Genomic DNA, 20,957 nt, shown 5'->3' on the forward strand with positions numbered 1-20,957 from the left:
GATCCGTATTATGACCGTCACGTGCGCGAGAGAGGGAAGGTAAAAGTCGCACGGCCAGAGAGATATCGGCGCGGCGCGGCGCGGTGCACCGGAAGAAGCGGCGGTTCCATTTACACCCGACCGTGCACGAGGAATATCGCGCCGTAGGAAAATGCCTTTGAATAATTAGAAAGTGACTCGTTCGCTTTTCGTCCGCCGAGATCGCCGAGATCTGCTGCCAGCAAATATAGCTCTCGCGTCGCGGGAAATTACATCCGCCGGCGCAATGAGAGAATTAAGCCGGTTCTACAATACCTCGCAAACGATGGCGACTGCTAGTTGAAAAGTGTTATTTCTGATTGCCGATTGCCCAGTTACTGTCGCCAAAATAGTTAAAAAGTTCGCCAACTCTCTTTTGATAATCGCAATTGACAAGCGCAACGTGGAAATAACACTTTTCAACTAGCAGTTGCCATCATTTGCAACGTATTGTAGAACCGCCTTTAATCTCGCGTGGAACAAATTAACTCGCTGAATTTCATCTCGAAGATAAATCCGCGGCTCTCCACGCTCAATTAATTAAATCACATCATTAAATCGAGATATGCTATTTTGATAAAATATAATTTATTTTCTCTTAAATGCTCGCTGATGAGTTAATGTATATACATCAATTCAATCCACGCTAAGGATCAATCGCGGATGATATTAAATCCGGATTAAACTCACCTAATAGGCAAATTGATACAAGATTGAATTACGTGAACTCTGATATTTGACTGCGTAAACGGGTATGTTGCGTTCCTCCTCCGACGACGACGGAGGATGAAACAAAGACGGCAAAAATGAACACGGGCTTTCCGCACCTTGCCCTAATTATGCATTCTATTTCTGCTGCACGACGCCCAGCTGCCTCGTGCACGTCATTCTCGAAATACACTCGTCTGCACGCGATGTTTATTCATCTCGCAGAAGTGGATGGAGGCGACGCGCGACGGCGAGGGAGACAGGAGGACGCGAAGTCATCGCGCTCGATGTCTTCGCGTCGCGGTCGCGGCCGTTCTCGCTCCGCTCGCTTCGGCAAAAGAACCGTGTTTAACGGTAATAACGAAAAAAAGTCGACAGACATGGCACGCCCCGAAAATATACGCGGTGTATATCGACGTCCGTGACCTCAAACTGTCCGTCTCTGTCGGTTCCGAGCGACTTGTCGCACGACGCAACTTTTTCGCCGGTTCTTTCCTTCTCTCTCGACATATGGCAAATTAAACGATGACCAATTAGAGGCCTGTGCGGGCTTGAAAATCGCTTGAAAAATGCTGGCCTCGCCGACGGTCGTGCCGATGCGGCACGGTTTCAGGATCGCTTCGTTCGTTGAACGACTGCAATTATTCGCTTGCCATAGGATCGTTATTTATTTACAATAGATGAAGCGCAAATACCGAGATTGACCGAAGATTTAATTAAACGCAATATTACCGTCGTTGTTACGTCAGCTTGACAATTAATGACGGAAACACGACCGCGTCACCGCGTGTAGTGTTGCTTGTCCTTATACCTCGCGTTAGATTTCGTAGAATTTAACTCGAGCTGGCTGTATTTGAGTGCCAAAGTTTAGTCTCACGAGAAACAGGCTTTATATTACAGCCTACGATGATTTCTCGACCTATGACAACGTACATATTTGCACGACACGTACCTTGAATCGACAAAATTTCAAAGAACTTAAATTATAGGCCGAGACACCTGATTGCAACGATAACCTTGCTTGATTAACTCTGATTGCGAACAGCTACTCGTTATCTCTCTCTTTCTTTTTCTCTAGATAGTCTAGATCGTAGGCGCAGTTATAGCACAGGCAGGGAAAGGAGACTTACTTCAGCAGATACCGGCAATCATCGGCCGTTAAGGACATTTGCAGCGGCAGCCACGGTTAACAAGTTATAGGTAGCAATCTCCTTTTCCTCTCCGGAACACGCAGCCATCGCGGCTATAACGCCAAGACCTTAATTAACCGTTATTAGCGCTAATCAATCGTGCGCGACCGACTTTACATCGTATAAAAATGCCGCGATGTATATTCGTAATTTTTTTTTGAATTTATAAACCACCAAGTTTTATTCGTTAGTTTAGCAAGACTTGTAAATTGCACGTTGACAACAAATACGTCAATAAATTCTGGTTGCGTAGCGTTAAACTCGCAATGAGATGAAATAACATGCGTTTTATTCGTGCTAATCGGAGTAAACCAGAAGTTATTGCTAAACGCAAACGTCCAAAGCAAAACACGCGGCACGTGCAGACGTCAATACCGACGGTCTGCCGCGCTCGCATTAGCAATTCATCCGCGACAATCGATTTTAACGAACCTGCCAGGAAATGATAAATCCTATTAGCATTGCTAATATCATCGCGCTCCGTCGAACGGAGGCTTTCGGGCTCTATACGCATTAACTTTCGTCGCCCGTGTATCTCTCGCCGGGAACGTATCTGCTAGAACCTCGGCTAGAACGGAAGATCGAGAGTTACAATCGTTAAACAGCCTTTTTTTCTTTTTTTCTTCTGTAATTCACTTCCCGCAGCAGGAAGTTCCGTTTCCCGAGCGCTCGCGGCGGGCGGAAGTCGATCTTACGTTTCCCGAGCGATTCGCCAGAATATCGTAGACATTTTGCCGCGCAGTCATCTCGCGCGCGCGAATCGTGGAAATGATTATTCCCACAGCTCTTCCTTTCACCGGATCAATTGCGACTCGTTGCGAGGATCAATCGCTCGCGTGGCGCGAATTGCGTTTTCCCCGTCTCTCTGACGTCGGCGCGGCGCGCGGCGTGCCGTCCGCGTCGTCGGGGACACCGAGTCAAGAGGCGCGCGATCACGACGTCGCGTCGTCGTTCCTGGAAGCGGTCAATGCAGATAACATTTCTGCTCCCACAGTTGCTAGAAACTTCAAGAACGGTCGGCTTGATCAGCCCCGTTCCACCACGAACGATCCAAGATTCCGGTTCTCAGCGGTTGCATCTCAAGCGATTGTCATTTAGTGCCGCGTCATTTATCCACGACGATCATTTCGACCAGGAAACGTGGGAGAACTATCCGATTAAAGTAATTTCGTTACCGCACGTGCGGATGTATGGTTTCTATTATTAGGATATTGACAGACAACGACTCTTTGGCCAGTTAAAACCAATTTTCCCTCAATATTCAACGTCGTCTATCATTTTGATTAATCGAGACTATTCGATTTTTGTTGCTACATGCTTCTATAATCAAGCCGTGAATTAAAATTAAATGAAAATTTTGTTAGAGCAGAGTCTACTTGAACTGAATAGTCTCACAGTTTTGTTATCTGTTTGTTCCACTAAACTTAGCCTCTGCGGAAAGTTTCTTATCTACGAACGCTAATTACATAGAAAATAGTCGTTTTTAATAGTAGGCGTAATTAAACATGACTGCACCACATTTTTCATATGTATGAACATGAGTCATTGATGCACCATTCTTTTTATCATCTTGGATGATCATATATCGCTCTTTTCGCTCTCAGGGGCTTGAGAAGATTTAAGACTCTGTAAACTTTTTGTATTCGACGAAGAGTCGTTACGAATTACGGATGGGCTTGTATAAAACTCCGGAGCTATCGCGTGTAACACTCGCGATAAGAAGATTAATCTCAACACCAGCCGAGCATCCGCGATGCATCTGGCTCGCTCGGGTTGGGCTTAATAGCGTCAGCACTAGCAAATTCAAAACATTAGACTCTAGAGCCAGCGTGCGTGCTGCAGTGGAATAAGCCCGGCACCCCGCCATTATGCACCGGCAGCATGCGACGCTGCATTTCCACGATCGCGCCGTGACGATGGCCTTCGTGGTGGATGCTTACTCGCGCTGGCCAAGCGAATTCCTGGCGCGGTGCCTGCTGAAAAGAGCTCTACGGGGCTCTAGGGGGACGCGGCATCGAGCGATCGGACCTCCGTCCAATCGAGACCCGCGGGCTCGCGAGTTCCATCTGGTCGAATTGCATCTATTACCTACGCACGACAGCTATTTCTCCGTGTATTTTCGCGCGAGACAATTTGTCGCGGAACACCGGGTGTTGGAGAATGTTCAAGTTTTCTAAAATATAAACGAGATATGAAAATACACCTCGTTAGCGTATCCGGTGGTCTCTCTTTTGGGATCCTTTACATGATACCAATAGTGCCAATATACCTGAAGCGCTTACAAGAAAATACGTAGATTGGTCTAACTTCGAGCACAGTCTATTAGTCGATAATGACAAGTGAACAAAATTACAGCTGCACCTTGTGCTCCAGAAAAACTACATTCGCATGTTATTCTTCCGTTATTGCCAAGGAAATTGGAGCGCAGTTAATATGCAATCCATGCTAAGCGAACATATCGCCGAATACCTTTTTGCTTTACCTAAGTTATTTTTAACGAGCCAGTCCAGGTAGAGAGTTCCTAGGAGATTTAAAAAGATCTCACGAAAAAGATAACTCGCTCCGTGAAAAATAAATGTACGGCTTATTGGGAATGGTCGGTGTACCTTATCGTCGTACACGTATAACGTGGTGGCAATCCATTTCGCCTATAACGACAGGTAGTCATTTCGCCGCTCGCAATTTCAACCAAATGGAAATATCGCCGCCGCCGCATTTTTGCCCAGATCGTCTAATGGCGTTGTATGAAAAAGTCGCTGATGCACTGCTCTCCGTGACACGTGCGCGGGTCCTGTTATTGAAAAATAACGAAACGTGACTTCACCGCGATAGCGCACGCATGACGAACGCGCCTGCGTCCAAGAGCGGAATGCGGTTTGCAGGACATATTTACGTCGAGTGTTAAGGTGCGTATTGCTCTAAATTTCGTCAGCGCTTAATCAATCACGACACTTACAATACCATATCGCTCCCTATAATAAAATAACAAAATTGATATGACTTTATAAATTACGCGAAATTACGAAATTTATTCAGGATACATGCAAGCTGAAAACTTTCCTGCACAGGCAATATTTTAGTGCTATACGCAAATTCGCGCGGATCCCTTTCGACCTGGATTGTTTTATCGCGCGCTCACGATCTTCGGTATTTGCATTTTCCTCGGAAAGAGGGAAGCAAAGTATGCCGCAATTTGCAACATTCGCCGTTATTATGCGCCACGCTTAACGAATCCGGACGTAGGTGCCTTATGAATTTCGAATGTTTCGCTCGATAAACGTAACACGGGCGCTCCGACGGCAAGGTTTATGTGCGACGCGCGTTAAAAATATATAAGGGAGAAAAATTATATATATATCACTGTTCGCCTTGCCGCGTGCCTCGGACGTTGACCTCCAGGGCGCTCCGTACCTATTTTCGGTCGGTACCTTCAATCGCGTCGCGAGTTTTCCCTTCGCCTCGGCAGGGTGACGAGCGATCGCTCGTTTTCCGGCGAATCTTCCGGGTCTGTGCAGCCCGATGACTGTCGGCCCCGCGAGCCGCGTGCATTCTGTCAAGAGACAATGTCCTGGAAATCGGCCAACTTGCGCCTGCATTGCCATCGTACAGCTGCTTCGCTCTACGATTTATCCCCACTGTCTGCGCCAATCCGAATGGATTCTCCGTTGTGCACGCTCGTTCCTATTTCTTTTTTCTTTTCTTTTTTTTTTAATAGAACATCGGACAACGTTGCTTCCGCCACGAACGGTCGTCGATTCTTGGGTAAAGAGACCATCTGCCGCGTTTTGACGAGTCTTTACTGACGTTGACAATGCAATTTAATGTGTGCGCAATCGCGTTTGCCTCGTGTAGCCTTTATCCTTATCGACCAGGAGAAGACAATCAAGATAACGATGACGTAATTGATATAAATTACATTGATATTGCCTTATCACGCGGTTGTTGGTTTTATCGTTATTCCGTCGCGTTGAAAAAATAATGAACCATCGCTCAATTTAGAAATTATTCAACTGTTTTAAAAAAAGTCAACTCGCGCGTTTGAGTATGGGAACCTGCTGCGTCTCCGCCTTGTCCGATGCAGTTTTCCATAGTCCTCGCGGTGCTCATGACGCGACGCGTGATAAAGCTGGTGAGAGGCCGCTTCGTCCTAGCTTCCGGATTAAATTAATGAGCGTTCTAGATCGACTGGATCGATATAGGGAAAAAACGATGATAGGTGGAATCGCCCCGCGACGCGAGTCAGCGACCTTTTCATCCTACGTCCGCGGGGTTCCGCCGGATAAAATCAATGAAAGTAAAGTACGCCGAATGTTCCGCGTCTGGCGCTCGTCCGTAAAAGGCACAACATGCGAGCGAATCCGAGAAAGTTAAGACATCATCTGTAGAAGCGATCACGCGGAAACGCTCCTCTTATCGCGATTTTCCTTAGATGACGTCCAGCAGAAATCTTATTCGCGTCCGCTCGAGCGTTCCCACGCGCCGACGTGCAACACGGGGGAAATTTTCCACACGCTAAAATTATCACGGCTGCGAATTACGCCCGAAATAGTCGAAGCCGCTAACGTTTCTTTTTGAGCCTTCCGGCGCAGTTTCGCGACGCAAAAACGGATCTCGTTAGATACGCAATTTCCTTGTGCGTATTTTAACGCAAAAATATGTCCGAATTATTTGTAACGAATAAACACATTTCTCTTTTATCAAATACACAGATCCATGTTTATTAAAATCTGTGTCTGAAGATGCATTTCTTTAAGGCTACTTTTGTCGAAAAAGAGTCAAGAGAAAATGTGCTTCATAAGTTCAATATTAGATTAAAGTATCAGAAACTCAGATAACTCGGTCGAAAGTTATAAATACAGCTGCCGCGCGTTTAAACCTCGAGATGTATCGATCTGGTGGTCGTCCTAATCGTAATATTACTCGTGCGGATCCCGCAACTCGAACTTCCCGTCCATTCCGTGCTTTCTCTATAGCTTCGCTGATAGCACGATGTGCACGATCGGTACTTCTAGGCGGCGACCCAATTTACAATCCTCAATGAGCAACGCGGTACATGCGACACGATCAGCTTCGTAGAAAGTGATCGAGCATTTCCGGCTGTCCGGCGCGGATAATAGAGGCGTGCTTTCGAGAGGAAGATGTAGAGAAAGAGAAGGGGGACGGAGGAGACGAGAGAGGACACGAGTGCTTCGTCGGTTAAATGTCAGCGCGCCGAAGGTAAACATCGTGTCTTCGATCGCACGCGAATCGTCACGCTCTCTCACGCTCTTTAAAGGCCAAGCGTATTCCCGAAAATGCGTACGAATGTTTACACCGAGAATTCGCGTGCGGCATGATGTAATCGCGTATCACGGCGATCAGAGATGGCGGGCTCTTTTGCCGTGATCTGGGTGACGAGGAGAAAACGTTATATGTTACGTTCATGTATGTGTGTGTCATGTATGTTGCGTGTGTGTGTGTGTGTGTGTGTGTGTGTGTGTGTGTGTGCCTGAAGCACCGCGTTTTCTGTGACTCGCGGGAACAGAGAGTAATAGGAATGGCGGTTGTGTTTGAGCGTTGCGACATTTGTGGTCTTAGAGACACTGTGAGGAAATTCGGAGTATTTTGCAACCAGCGTATGGCAGCAAGTAATGATTAGGTACGACATTAAAAAGGGAAAAGGATACGTTTATGAGCGGACGTGAATGTCTAAAGAATGTACACGAAAACCTTTTCTTTTTTCTGTCTAAAGCGCATGTGTCAAATTACTCTAATCATTTTCGAGATATTTTTTTATCGTAGGCTATTTTTGAAATAATTTGAAGCGCACAACAAATTTAGATATTAGAATTTACTATACTTCATGGTTCTATCTTATCGTTAACGTTAGATATTTATATTTTAACAACATATCGGCCCGGTGTGTCAGCTTGCGTATCGTCTATTTCATGTATAACGTTTTTAGATCCACGACTTGAAATAAATGTATTATCTCGAAATCAGATTGGGAGGTTACCTTTCTTCGAAGTAAGAAAATGTCAGCGAAATTTATTGTCACGTAAAACATGCGCAATGTGTGAATATTTGAACTCCCGATAAGGCCCGAAGCTTGGAGTTGGTACGCGGAATACAATCGATACCGGGCGTTTCAGGTAACCGAAACACGCACGGGGAAAGGAACGAAACAACAAGTCAGTCACACCACCTCGCGTTATTATCCAATTTCGCTGATCGCTATTCGAAAAGCAAAACCTATTGCGTGGCACAATAGAGTTGCAGTCAGTTTCGCCGACCTCGCTCTATCGCGAGCAATATGCACTGCAGATATTCCAGGGGCAAGGGGAGGCACAATTTCCGTAGTCGCGAATGTTCTACTTCACGTCGTAAAAATAACAATGTTGAGTAGACGGTAAATATAGAGGCAGACGAGTTATCAAACCTCGTATTCGACGATTAACCTCGATCTTGACGGTCGTTTGAGAAAATAATCCAGTAATTTAAAAGCAACGTACTAGCGATTTTCCTTTCGCAAAGTAAATTGGACTTGAGAAATGGTCAAGCTAAATGAGAGAGAGAGAGAGAAACCCGATATTCTTAGTTTCTTTTGAAACTATCTGTTTGTGTTATAAATACGAAGGAAAGGTAATTTGTGCATGTAAATTGTAGATTATGAATATTAAAAATGAAAATAAACGTGGGAATGTAGATATGCGTGCATGCGATGATAAACTCGTGACCGAGAAAGCTGAGGCGGTAGATTTTCATATATGAAGAAGCAGTTTCGATCAAAGATTATGCTTGCAAGAACTTCCCATCAGAACTATTTCAAGGATCACATCTGTTGCACTGGGCGAAATTCGCTCAGCGGCTCGTGTGTGTCGTGCCTTTCATTTCGTCTGAGGAATTTAGTGAATTTACTCAGCTCCGTCGAGTGTGACCTAGTATTCATCGGAAACGAGTCCTGGCCGGTGCACGCGCCCCGCGATACGTATCCTTGATCCTGCAACGAGTTCAGAACGAGAAGGAAAAACAATTCAAAGAGAGAGGAAAAAAAAGATCTTCCTGGAGAAATTCGATCTCACGAGCTAAATTGGACTTGGCACACCTGCGATATGACTCTGAAATCGTGCGTTTGCATATTGTAAATCAGGATTGTATCCAGAACGCCGGATGCGAGAGACTTCCACTTTATTAAGGAGGGGAAGCAATCTCGCGTTCGATGACAATCAAGATTATTCTTGTATAAAGGTTTCTAAGACTCTGTTTCAAGGACCGCGCGTCGGCGAAATTCACTTATGTTAGCGGCCCGTGCGTATCGCGCCTTTCATTTCGCCCGAGGAGTTCGCCAGCCGCCGTGAGCGTGACCTAGTATTCAGGTTCGATTCCTAAGTACTTGCCGCGCGTTATCCTTGATCCTGCCACGAGTTCAGGACAAGAGGGAGAGCGTGAGAGCGAGCGAGGCGAGAAAACGAGAGGTAGGAATCACACGAGAAAAAAGAGAGAGAGAGAGAGAGATCGGAGAAAAGTATTGTGGTGAACGAAGGTGGTCGTTCCTATTGGTTGACGGCCATCGGCCGACTCGCCAGACCCGGCGTCGCCTGCGGTACATGCCGGGGTTACGTCACACATCGCGCTCTCTGATAAGCGCACGTGCGCGTGTGTGCGCGCGTGAAGTGTTCAGGGTGCCCCTGCGCGCGTCCCGCCGGTCGTGGTCGTTTGTAACGCACACGAGCGGCGCGCAAACGAGCGGAGTTACACATATTAACGCGCGGACACGCGTAAACGTGAGGAACCTTGAATGGTCGACTGCGTCTCCGCGCGGCGCGTTTGCGGTCGCGGCAAATTGCGATCGATCAGCGTTTCGGATTAATTTACGTCACGTCGTTGACAACGACGCGTGTAACGCATCGCGATTAACCCGGTCGTTTATGGTCCATACGTTAGAGTATAGGCGGAATTTTACGACCGATCGCGGCCGCGAGCGCGGCATTCGGCTTCGTTATCTTATCTGTTATTCATGCTAGATGGACAGTACCGGCCCGTAAAGCCGTAAACTTATGAACCTTGAAACCTATATCTCGAGGATAATTCCTCGAATTTTGGAATTTTCTGCCGGCACTCTCGGGGCCGTTCGGGAATATTTGTTTGCCACATAAAGCAGCGTCGTTCTCTATCTCTCTCTACAACCGCTGACGTCACCTTACGCCAAAGCTATTTCTAATGACGGGAAATATACCACGGCCAGTTGGAACCATTCTCCGACTACGTCTCCGCGCCTGTTTTGCATAGTTTGTTTACGTGACAGCACATCGGATACTGACTTAACAATTTATAGGCGGGCTTTGTGCCAAGTGAATCGAGAGAGAGAGAGAGAGATAAGAGCGTACTTTTGCAGATAATTATCGAAGTCGATAAACTCCCACAATTTGTTTTTCAATAAAGTTATCGCGCCTCTCTTTTTTCGGAGAATGATGATCATAACATGTTGACGATCGGAGAGTTCTCATTGACGGCTCTTTCTCTCTTTTTCTGTCTGAAAATTCTGGGAGTATTTCTTGCACAAAGCGGCGAAAATTTCTAAACTTATCAGAGCGTGGCCGAGATCGCTCTCGTGGAAAATTGGCTCGTGGAAAAATTACTCGCCGATGATGCTTGCGCGTGCACGTGGAGCTGAGATAAAAAAAAACAGCCCGCTGCGAACGGGTTCGATGCTGTCACAAGTGTCATGCTGCGTGGCCCGCGGGACTGTTTGCAAAACACAGATAGCGTATTACTTTACATAAACTCTTTAACACGCCGCAAGTTCAAACAAGTAAGTCATTGTATGCACGCGCAAGTTGCGGGACACGCGATTACGCCGGCTTCGTATTTCGTAGAAAGAGCGTTAGGGAGAATGTTTGACGATAATGTAAGGTAGGATTTCCGCGGCGAAATGCGAACGATTGAACTTTCGTCGTAGTCGTCTCTTCACCCAAAAATAAGAGAAATAAGATATCGTGATGTGCAATAAACGTCGCGGTCTTTTTTATCACGTCTGATATACAATATCTCTTTAACTTATTGTTAGTCTTTTAGACTGCACGTCGGTAGATAAACATTCTGCTGATATAGGCAAAGCTTTTTATTTGGGTTTTTAAATCTTCGGCTTTTCAACGAGAGAAACCGTTTTTTAAATCTCAATAAAATTTCTTGCCCAATTGTAAAGATACCTACGTTTATGTAACATTCGTAATCTAAGTATTAACAATGCTTACGTAAAGATAATGAATATAACAATGTCATTCTAACATACTTCCGATTGCGAGTTCTGATACTGCAGTGGTTAAGAAGTAATTTCTCGGACGGCTTAAAGCTTAAAGCGGACGTCATATTCGTTAATTTATTGCGATCTCCTCTAATCCAACTAGATTCTCTCTTATTGTTGTTAGAAACTTATTAGAACTAGTTTGTAACTTTGAATTGGGGATCTGTTTTCGGAGAACCCTCGGGCGAAGTATGATGATGAGACCCGGTTTCGTCCTGGCGAAGTTACCGCCTTGTTGGCAATGTCGGTCGTGTTCTCGCACGAGCCGGCTTACGTAACGATTCGCTCATGCGATAAACAAGGTGTCGAAGCTCTCCGGCAATTAGTCATTCTGAGCATCGGCAAACAACGCGACTTACGCGACTAATGTCTTTAATCTTTTACCTTCGATGAACGTTTCGTCGTATAATTATAATCTCTCTCCTTGCTTTTCTGTTTATTCTTTGTTACATTCTCTGAGAAATCATCGATTGACCATCGGTCTTCACGCCGCAATTTCGCAAAATCCTTTTCTTGCTTACATCGTTACTTTAATCTCTCTTCTTTAAACATCGTAAAAAAAAAAGAAACACTTATGTAGAGTACATCTGAATCTTTATCTCGTGCTCCATGTATCTCGAGTATCTCTTGCATGCAACAAAAATCCCGGACGCATCTCTCTCGTTGTTACGCGAATATTGGCTTTACGTAACCGCAGTCATGCATCGAGTCGCTCATGCCGTGATCGCGTGTGCGAGTCGCGATTCACTCGACCGTGCTTATCGCTTTATTAGTTGGTTCTTTATTGCACCGGCGACCCGGTTGACGCGCGTCTCGTCTATGATAGCGATGCAGACGCAGCAGCCAGCGCGATAAAGAGTCTTTCTTTCTCTCTCTCTTCATCGTCGCAGCTGCTACGCTTGTATAAGGTCCTGACGGAAACTTTATATCGTTATCGAACAACCTTTTCTAAACATTTAAAGCAAATGTTGAACTTTGACATGATACACTGTACCTAGGTCAGTACTGGGGGCATTTAGTTCCGACACTTTTGACATAAAAGCGACAATCTCATGTAAATTCACCCTTTTATCTCCCAGTCCAACCGAGTGATGACCGATGATATTTCGTGTAATAAAGAAGCTGTTTTCCACATTAAATCGTTATCACACGTGTACTGGAATGTGTCGATCGTCCACAAAGGACCAGTAATAATTAGTAAAATGCTAATAATGACGACACGCGTGGAAATCGATGCGACGCACCTATTTCACGGTCCCCGATACGCGCTCGCGAGCAGGACTGTACGTCGGTGCAGCACCACCGACCTTGACATTGACCACGGTTGCTACGGCGCGTTTACGTAACCGCCACCGCCAACGGACCCACCGGCCACGTGCTAAAGCAACGCACGGCTAACGCGGTTGGTGCTGCACGCGTGCACCGCACTGCTACGCACTTAAAGTCGTGTCACCGTGCGTATGGATGTATGAGGACCTCGTCCCCGGAGAGCCCGTCGTCTCTCGAGAAATCACGACGCACGACCGGCGAGAGCGGAAGAACGGTCGTGAGTAGCGACCAGTCTAGCTGGCTGGCGCGTGCAATAGAGAGACTTATTCGTGATCGATGCGATCTCGTTGAACTTTGACCAGGGTATTATATTCCCAGCGCCCGAAACCGGTATAATTGTGATGACTCGAGATTTCCTATCGTTGCGATCGATATGCAAAAATAACTCGAATCGTTTCCGATTGATGAACGGTCGGGATCAAAGTGCAAAGAAGCCAATTTCTCAGGAACTCGCGTTTAATTGAAAACATTTGATGCACGCGGTATTCCAAAGCCACTGGATGTCTTTTTAACTTCTTTGACTGGAGAGAACGCGTTGAAGGAAATTATTATTTTTCGTTCTTTTATAACTTTTAACTATTTATATAATTAATTGCCAATTTAAGATTCTGTTAAAGTTTGCTTGACTAACTGGAGGATATTTTATAATTTTATCGCTTATGTTCCGTTCTCGAATTTAATTTTTGTGTCGTTAATTACTCGAAAACTGTGGGCGCCTCGACAATTGTTTCAAAATTCAGAATAACACGAAGATTTTAGAAGACGACACGGAAAGAGCGATTGCTAAAGATCTGCGATTTCGTATTTAATATTTACCTTTCAAATTTTACTTTTATCAATATTATTGCTCGCGAGATCGGAGGTCATCGAGAATGGATTACATGTTTCTACCTGCGCTGTCCACGTGAGAGTCACGACGAATGCAGCCGACTGAACACTCATCTATCGCGTTAATTATGCGGCTCACGCCTGTCGTCTATTACGTAAGCAACCACCTGAAGTTAAATTTCCTGTATTTTCACGTAACTGAACATCCACTGATCGTCTAGCGTCTATCGTTATATTTTTTTCTATTCTTTTTTTGGAGAGAACAGAAGCGACCCGTAATCCCGAATGGTCACAGCGGCGGATTTGCTCGCATCCTCGGGGAATTTACTCGATAATCCACTCCGATAATTATACGTCCGTCCGGATTGCATTGCCGTGGACACTCGGCGTCTTCTGTAATAATACTTAGCTGCGCTTTTGTCGCGTTTTTTTCTCTGGCGCAGCAGAAAACAAATCCGATTTAATGGGGTTTGCGTGAAGCTTAATTGTGGCCGGCATCCTCCGCGACTAACGTGCCATTTGCTCCAATAAAGACTCTGCGGCGTGATAAAAATATTATAACGCCAAGGCCACTCGTGTCCAGTTACTCGTCTCACGATTCGCCCAGTACCCTCTCCTCCGGTATTTCTTCCGTCGTCGCGAAGACGTCTCTCTGTCGTATCATCGTTGACGCGAGAATCCGTACGTGATTCTCCTCGATTTTTGTCCGAATGGACGCGATCGGCTCCCAGATTACGCAATAGGCGGCTAAATGACATTTGCCGCAAACCGCGAAAGGGGACTTGAAAGTTTCACCGACTGGCACGCAGGGCACGGCTTCGTCGCCGACATTTCGGCGACGTATTTGTTAATATTAAATCGCAAATAAAACGATTGCAGATAAAACGCGATTAATCGAGTCGAGTGACGTTCGAGTCGACTGAAATTTGAATAACTAGAAACGCAGGATGCTCTCCATAAGTGGCGACCGACATTGCTAACTCATATAATCCGGATAAAATGCCTCGCCGTGTCAGATTGCATAATCCTGTCGCGAGCATCCGGTTATAGTCGGGTAAAAAAAATGCATGCGCACAAAAGCACGCACACGCGTACGCACTTCTCGCTCGTAACTACGCTCCGATTTCTCGGTAAGCGATATGCTCGCAGTAGGCCATCCTCCGTTTGTACGTCATCGCTCCCAGGGTTAAATACTCGGGCAAGGAAGTGACAGTGATTTAATCGCTTTCGATTTTTGCGCCGAGTTAACGGTCGCAAAATAATCGAGTCGCGTTGAGTCACGATTTTCTCGATTGTTGAGCGCGAATGGGACGGAAGTAAAAAAAAAAGAAAAATCGGGGACTCTTCTCCCCGGCGTAAAATCGATCGCCGCCGTGTCCTCCCTCGAAGAAGTTACGACCGCGCTCGGCCAGACCTGTCCGTCCGTCGTGAAATATTAAGGCCGCTTTGCACACGTGCCACTCGATATGACGTATATACGTCGGCGAGATAAAAAGACATTCCTTAAACTGAGATACTTGCACGTACGCGCGATTGTCGGATAGGCACGCCAAGTGGCGAAGCGTTAATCGACGTCAAAGACGCTCGCCGGCCGGTTTTAATGAATTGAGGAGGCAATTGGACAGCGGCGACGCGTTCAAACTTTATATATAGCGTTCCTCGGGATTATCGTCTCTAAAATTGATTCAATTGTCGCGACGTCGCGCGATCTGGTATCGCGCGTGAATTTGCAGGCCAGCGAAGCAGGCGATTCTTTTCCGTCAAGTTGATTGCAGTTTTCTATCTTGGAGCTTCCGTTTCGATAGTTGGGCGAAGACACGATAAGACTTGCCGCTGCATCATATCGCGCGCTCGTCCCTGACCCAATCTATTCCACGTGAAAGCCGGCGTAACAATGTTCTTTTTCCCTCCCCCGACTTTCACTGCTTGACATTTCTGTGGCGCCGCGCCGCGCCGCGCCGCGCCGATCACTTTCCAGCGCACGCCTTTCGATTTCCACGCGCGATGCGCAGCATCCGGCGTGGTTTCCTGCGTGGATCGATCGCGCTATCGCCGTAACTATCTTCCGCCGCGCCGCTTCGACGCGGACACACGGATCGAAGCCAGGCCGCGCGCCGACCACCGTCCACCGTCCACCAGCCCCCGGGGCGAGAACACGAGAATGGCAAAGAGGGTGAGGAGAACGGACGCGCTCGGAGAGGAAGAGGACGCGAACGGCCACGACGCGTACACGCTCGAGCGGACAAAGAAGGCGGCTACTATTTTCGTCCGCCGTTTCATGGAAGTGACCCAGCATCCGAGCAGCGTGTACGCTCGATCCCTTCGCGATGTAGGTCGCAAGCTGCTCGCTCTGTTGCGTCGTGCGCGTTCGCACGCGCATGTTCTCGAATCTCGTTCCAAATTTAGTGGTGCTCTCATCCGAGAGCCTGCCACCCCTTGCGACAGGGTTTTCGGCGCACTCCAAAGGTTTCAAGGGCAATCTCGGTACGTGCGCTGTTGTAACGAGTGATCTTCATTTAGAGGTGTCCACTAAAACCGGCTGCAAGCACCACGTCACTCTTAGAGATTTTATAAGAGGATGTATAGGAAGAATATTTATCGTAAATATAAATATTCAACCTTTTAAATAAATTGCTTAAGAAAGACTAGGCTATAAATATTTTTTACATTTTAAGGAAGTCTTATAAATATTCTTAGTAAGTCTGATAACTATAGAACTTATAATCTACCTATAACATAATTAAAGTAGTTTAGCAGAAATAAACTACTAGTAAATCGGGTTAAAATATAAATACAAATGTTACGTAAGCTTTATAAGCTCTGATTTCTGACGCTTCCATTTCTTGGTGGAACAGACTTTATTACGTAAAACGATTCTAGTCAATCGGAAACACCTTTTCCTTAATTTTTCCGTATTTTAAAACTATGTTTTTCGTACTCGCGAAATACCCACGAAAAAAACAAGCAAAATATAATAATAAAATGGTCAGAATATAATGAAAAATAAAAGGGGGAAAGAGCTGCAGTGTCCTACTTTCCTCTTTATTTAAAAAATTGCAAATGTGCCAGTCTCCTCTTTCAGTCGCACGCGCACGCACACAAATACGGCATTCTAATTTCGCATGATTTATTGACGAGTCTCCGCGTTTTTTTTTTCCCGATAGTTAGTTACTGGTTCCGAGCTGTGAGCTTTATTCCACGAGCCGCGAGAGATGGATCGAACATCGACGCGACTAAAAAGGTGGGGGGTGATCGAACCCGCAACTGGGTCGCGACTGTTTCGATCAGCGCCGACAGTCCACCTCGATGCGTCGGTCAGGATTTTTTGATATTTTCCATATTTCTCTGAATCCATATTGCAGTCTCTTCGTGCACATCAATATTCGACAAGTATTCTCATTTCTAATCGCAATAATATTCTCGTAATATCGGTTTGAAGTGCCGCGCGATAAGAAAAATGCCCAAGATCGGCATGGAATTGTATGATTCCGAATAACACTTGTACAAATAAGACACATTGTATATTCTATTTGTGTTCATGGGCTTTGTTTCCGTAGAGTCTTTGATGCTTCTACAGAATGGCAACAACTTCGAAGAATAGCCTCAATAGCAGCGAAGCGACTATTATGGTCGATGACTGTAGGACGAGCTCACAGTATACACTAGCTCTATTCAGTTCTAGACATCAGTAATAAAATATAAGGCAAAAAGTTGGATGAACGAAAATGATCGTATCTCCTATTACAGTAATTTCTCCTTTTTTATTTTTTTTTTTTACGGGGGGAAAATCCGCACGGATACCCCCTCCCCCGGGGCGGGGAGGACGGTTATGTGGGACTCCAACCCACTAAAAACCCCCCGGTTGTCCCTCTCGGCACGTTTTACCTAACGGTGGGGGGGGGGGGGGGCAGCGGGAAACGCACTGATTCGTCCGCCACCCCCCCCCCCGTGCCGTGCCCAGTTTCCCGGGCATCTCTAACTTGTGGCGGATGAGGGGGACGACGGACGACGTCCCCATCCGCCACAGTAATTTCTCCTAGACATTTGATTCCTAGACAAAGAAAAATAACGCAGGATTATTTAACAAAACTATACGATGTAATAATGATAAAATATATTATGACGTAATTACTTGATGATAAAACTTGTTTTGCATAGATTTACATAGATACAAAAATAAATGTGTATACGTTTAACTCGTTTAAGCGAACAATCGCTTTAAATAGATTAATCTATCGCTTTGACAGATCAAAGAGGTATGCGTAAAAGTGCACTTATATGAACGCTTCAATCTTTAAAAGTTAAATGAAAAAAAAGAGAAGCAACGAGCGCGTTACCATGATATACACCAGCTATAAATTTCATTTCGCTTTAATAAAGGGAGGGTCGGAACGTTTTTACGGGCATGTCCTCCATTCCTGAAAGACGCGCCGCGGACGCGGGCGGACAGAGCGCGCGGCGCGTTAATTATTTTCCGCGTCTAATTAAAGGTGTCTACGAGACGCGCGGCGCGCACACCGCAGCAAAACACACCGGATGTACGGCTTGCGTGGCCTGCACGGCCTGGCCCCGTATGCTAATGAATCTTCCGAGGCTATAGGAGAGCTCGCGCTAACGGTCTAAGCGCAGACAGCGCGGCGCTGGCCGGTGGATTATTAACTCCGGCGAGTCGAAAGAGGCTCTCGTGAGGAGAGAGCGCAAAAACGCGATTCTCGCGAAACGCGACAAATGGCGTGTAGGGCTGGCGTGCATCTAAATCACTCGGCGCGGCGCGGCGCGGCGCGCACGTTCTCTTTTCTTTCTCTTTCTCTTTCTCTTTGTGTGTGTGTGTGTGTATATATCTCTCTCGCTCTTTCTTTCTCGATACGCAGAAACGAGCCGCCGGTATCGCGCACGCGGATGTAGAAACCATTCCTGCTAAACGCGCCGGTAATTACAATTGACCGACATCCCGCGTCCGCTATCGGGACATCAAAGCGCCGCGCGCTTCCGCATGTCGTTCGTAGAATCGCATACGCGATAGAACGAATTTACATGCCGTTGTTATCGCCGTGAAACTAATCATCGTCGAAACCCGTCGAAGCACGCCACTCGTTCGTTCGCCGTGACGACAAAGCGACGCCGTCACGCGACGTACAGTTTCATTTTATCCCTTTTTTTCGGTTTTTGCCTGATGAACGCGTCGCGAGAAAACGCGATGGGATCGAGACTATTCGACACCGTGGGTGGCAAATTCGAGGGCGGCAATCGATCCTGCGCTCGTTGTTTCGCGATAATCCACACGCAGAGTGCGAATAGCGTTAGTGGACGCGATTATCGGCACCGTTTTCGCGCGACATTTCGCACATCGCAGGCGTGAATCCCGGCGCGGCACGCGGGCGCAAATGCGTTCGCGTTTGCGAGGCACGCACTGGTTACAGAGGAGGAGGAGGCCTCTGCATAGGAGCGGATAGTCGACCGAGTCTTGTTACGGTGAAACCCGATCTCCGTTCACGTCACCCTTGAGATTCGTGTCGAACCGCAACTTCCGGCAGAATTCGTTTCTCACCCGCTTGTCAGCCGACGTAACTCGCGATTACACTTCGACGAATGCAAGTGTCGTGTGTCTCAGTGGGGGGGAGAAAGTGATTGTCTCCGAGATCTGCGCGTAACACTTTCCGAGCCGCGACACAAGCCTGCGGCGTCCGAGAAGGAGCGCGTTTCGCGGTTCTGGCGAGTTTAGGATTCAAGAGAGATCCGGTTAGCTTAGGTCAAGTCTGCGCAATGACGCAAAACGTATACTTTAAATCTTCGGCAGATAATTGCAACAAAAAAATGCGTCAATAAAACGTTTCGTGCTATAGATATACAGTAAAGCCCCTTGCACAATAGGCGATAGCGATAGCGATAGCGACAGCGACAAAGTTGCCGACAAAGCTGTAGCTTTGTGCAAGGGGCTTAAGAGTGCACATAACAACTATTTTTTACCCTGTAGTAAAATTGAGGAAATTAAATTACGTACGGCTTATGTATTTCTGGGTACTTTGATAGCGCTAGCTATTCCGTGCACAATGTTGCGGCTCTACATGCTCCGGGAGACACGGATCGCGCTCATTACGCATTCAAATCATTTTCGCGGAATCTGTTACCGTCGGCGGAACTGAAAGTATGGCCGACTCGACCTCGACTATTCATTCCGTTCCCAACGACTATTCATTTCGTTTATCGACAAGATCGCGTACTTCGCCCTGAGCATCGATTACGAGCGCGTTCGCTCAAGGTATAATATCCTGACGTCATCTACGACGACGGCCGGCAGGAAGTAGAGCCGCGACCGAACGGACATAATTTAATAAGAACCACCGCTTATCTAGCGAACGAATTGCGAGCTGTCAGCCACCCACTCATTTCGATCCGCGGAGATAAATAAATTAAACGCCGTTTGCTTCCCCGTGTTCGGTAATCTCCGATGCGATCGAAGAGAGCCGATCGTTGCGCAATCGATGCTACAAATACCCTTCGAGACGCCGCTTTTCCTTTCGAGATTAGAAAATGCTTCGATCGTGACGATAAACATATTAAGAAGTAATAAGCACTCGCGATCGCCATTGCGTCACCGACGATTACTGCCTCGGCTTGAGATATTGCGGATTTCAGTCGAAAAAGAAATAAAAAAGAAATAAAACGGAAAAGATCGCAGCGAGGAATTAGCTAGATGGTAATCTCCGAGATATTTTCACGATGTTTCCCTGTGCAATTAGACGCGGCGGCGCGGCGGCGCGGCGGCGCGAAGCAGAGAGCAAATATACAAAGTACCTGCAGACAAGAACTCGATAGTGTCGCGATGAGATGTCCGTCGCCGCGTCAGCGGATCGCATCGCATCGCGTCTCTCGGCTTCGTCTCGCCGTCGCATGCACGAAGAGAGAGAGAGAAATGTATTAGGAGCGCGCGCACCGTGCCTAAACTCTCGAAAGTTCCGCGCGCTCGCTCGCTTGCGTATATAATTTCGCCGCGGCCGGTTGTCGATCAAGCGCTTTCGTAAGAAACACCTGCGAGTCATTATCCCTCACCTACCTTGGCTTTCCCCCGGCGCGGCGCGGCGATTCGATTTGCACACGCGCAAAAAGAAAAACTGCTCGCCGCTCTAAGCGATAATGAATGGATTTTGTCGCTGCACGCCAGAAATCCGAAAGATCGGTGGGCGCGACGAAACTTTGGCGGATTCGCGCCACATCGACCGAGTGAAAGATTTTCTCCGATCTTTTCTTTTTCCTCGATCGTGATGAATCGCGGCGCGGATATCGTAGCCTGCACGTTGCGTCGCGTTACGTAAAAATTCACCCGTAAAAATCGGCGAGATTTATGGTGTTCGATCGTCGCGGTTGTGGGAGCGCATGAAGTAATTATGGAGATGTAACAGATTCCGTCGCGAATAAATTTGCATACCATGCGATGCGTGCAATCTGATCGTGCCGTCGGCACGAATCCCATCGACGACGGCGGGGAGGCTTGTGATACCGGGCAACATTCTAAACGGGTCTCAAAGTGGTAACGCAAACCGATGCGGGCCTCGCTCCGGGCATCGACTTTAATCGACACGGCAGCGGCGCGGCGCGGCGCG

At 46.9% G+C, this 20,957-nt stretch overlaps 1 protein-coding gene across 1 annotated transcript in view; it reads left to right on the forward strand.

Moving 5' to 3' along the window:
* The window catches only part of LOC139770906 (uncharacterized), a 48,040-nt gene that overhangs the window by 14,554 nt on the left and 12,529 nt on the right, over positions 1-20,957 (forward strand). The window lies entirely within an intron of this gene.

The sequence above is a fragment of the Temnothorax nylanderi genome, unplaced genomic scaffold (assembly GCF_030848795.1).
Source record: "Temnothorax nylanderi isolate EJ_2023f unplaced genomic scaffold, tnyl_v1.0 TNYL_tig0003_pilon, whole genome shotgun sequence".
Classification (NCBI taxonomy): domain Eukaryota; kingdom Metazoa; phylum Arthropoda; class Insecta; order Hymenoptera; family Formicidae; genus Temnothorax; species Temnothorax nylanderi.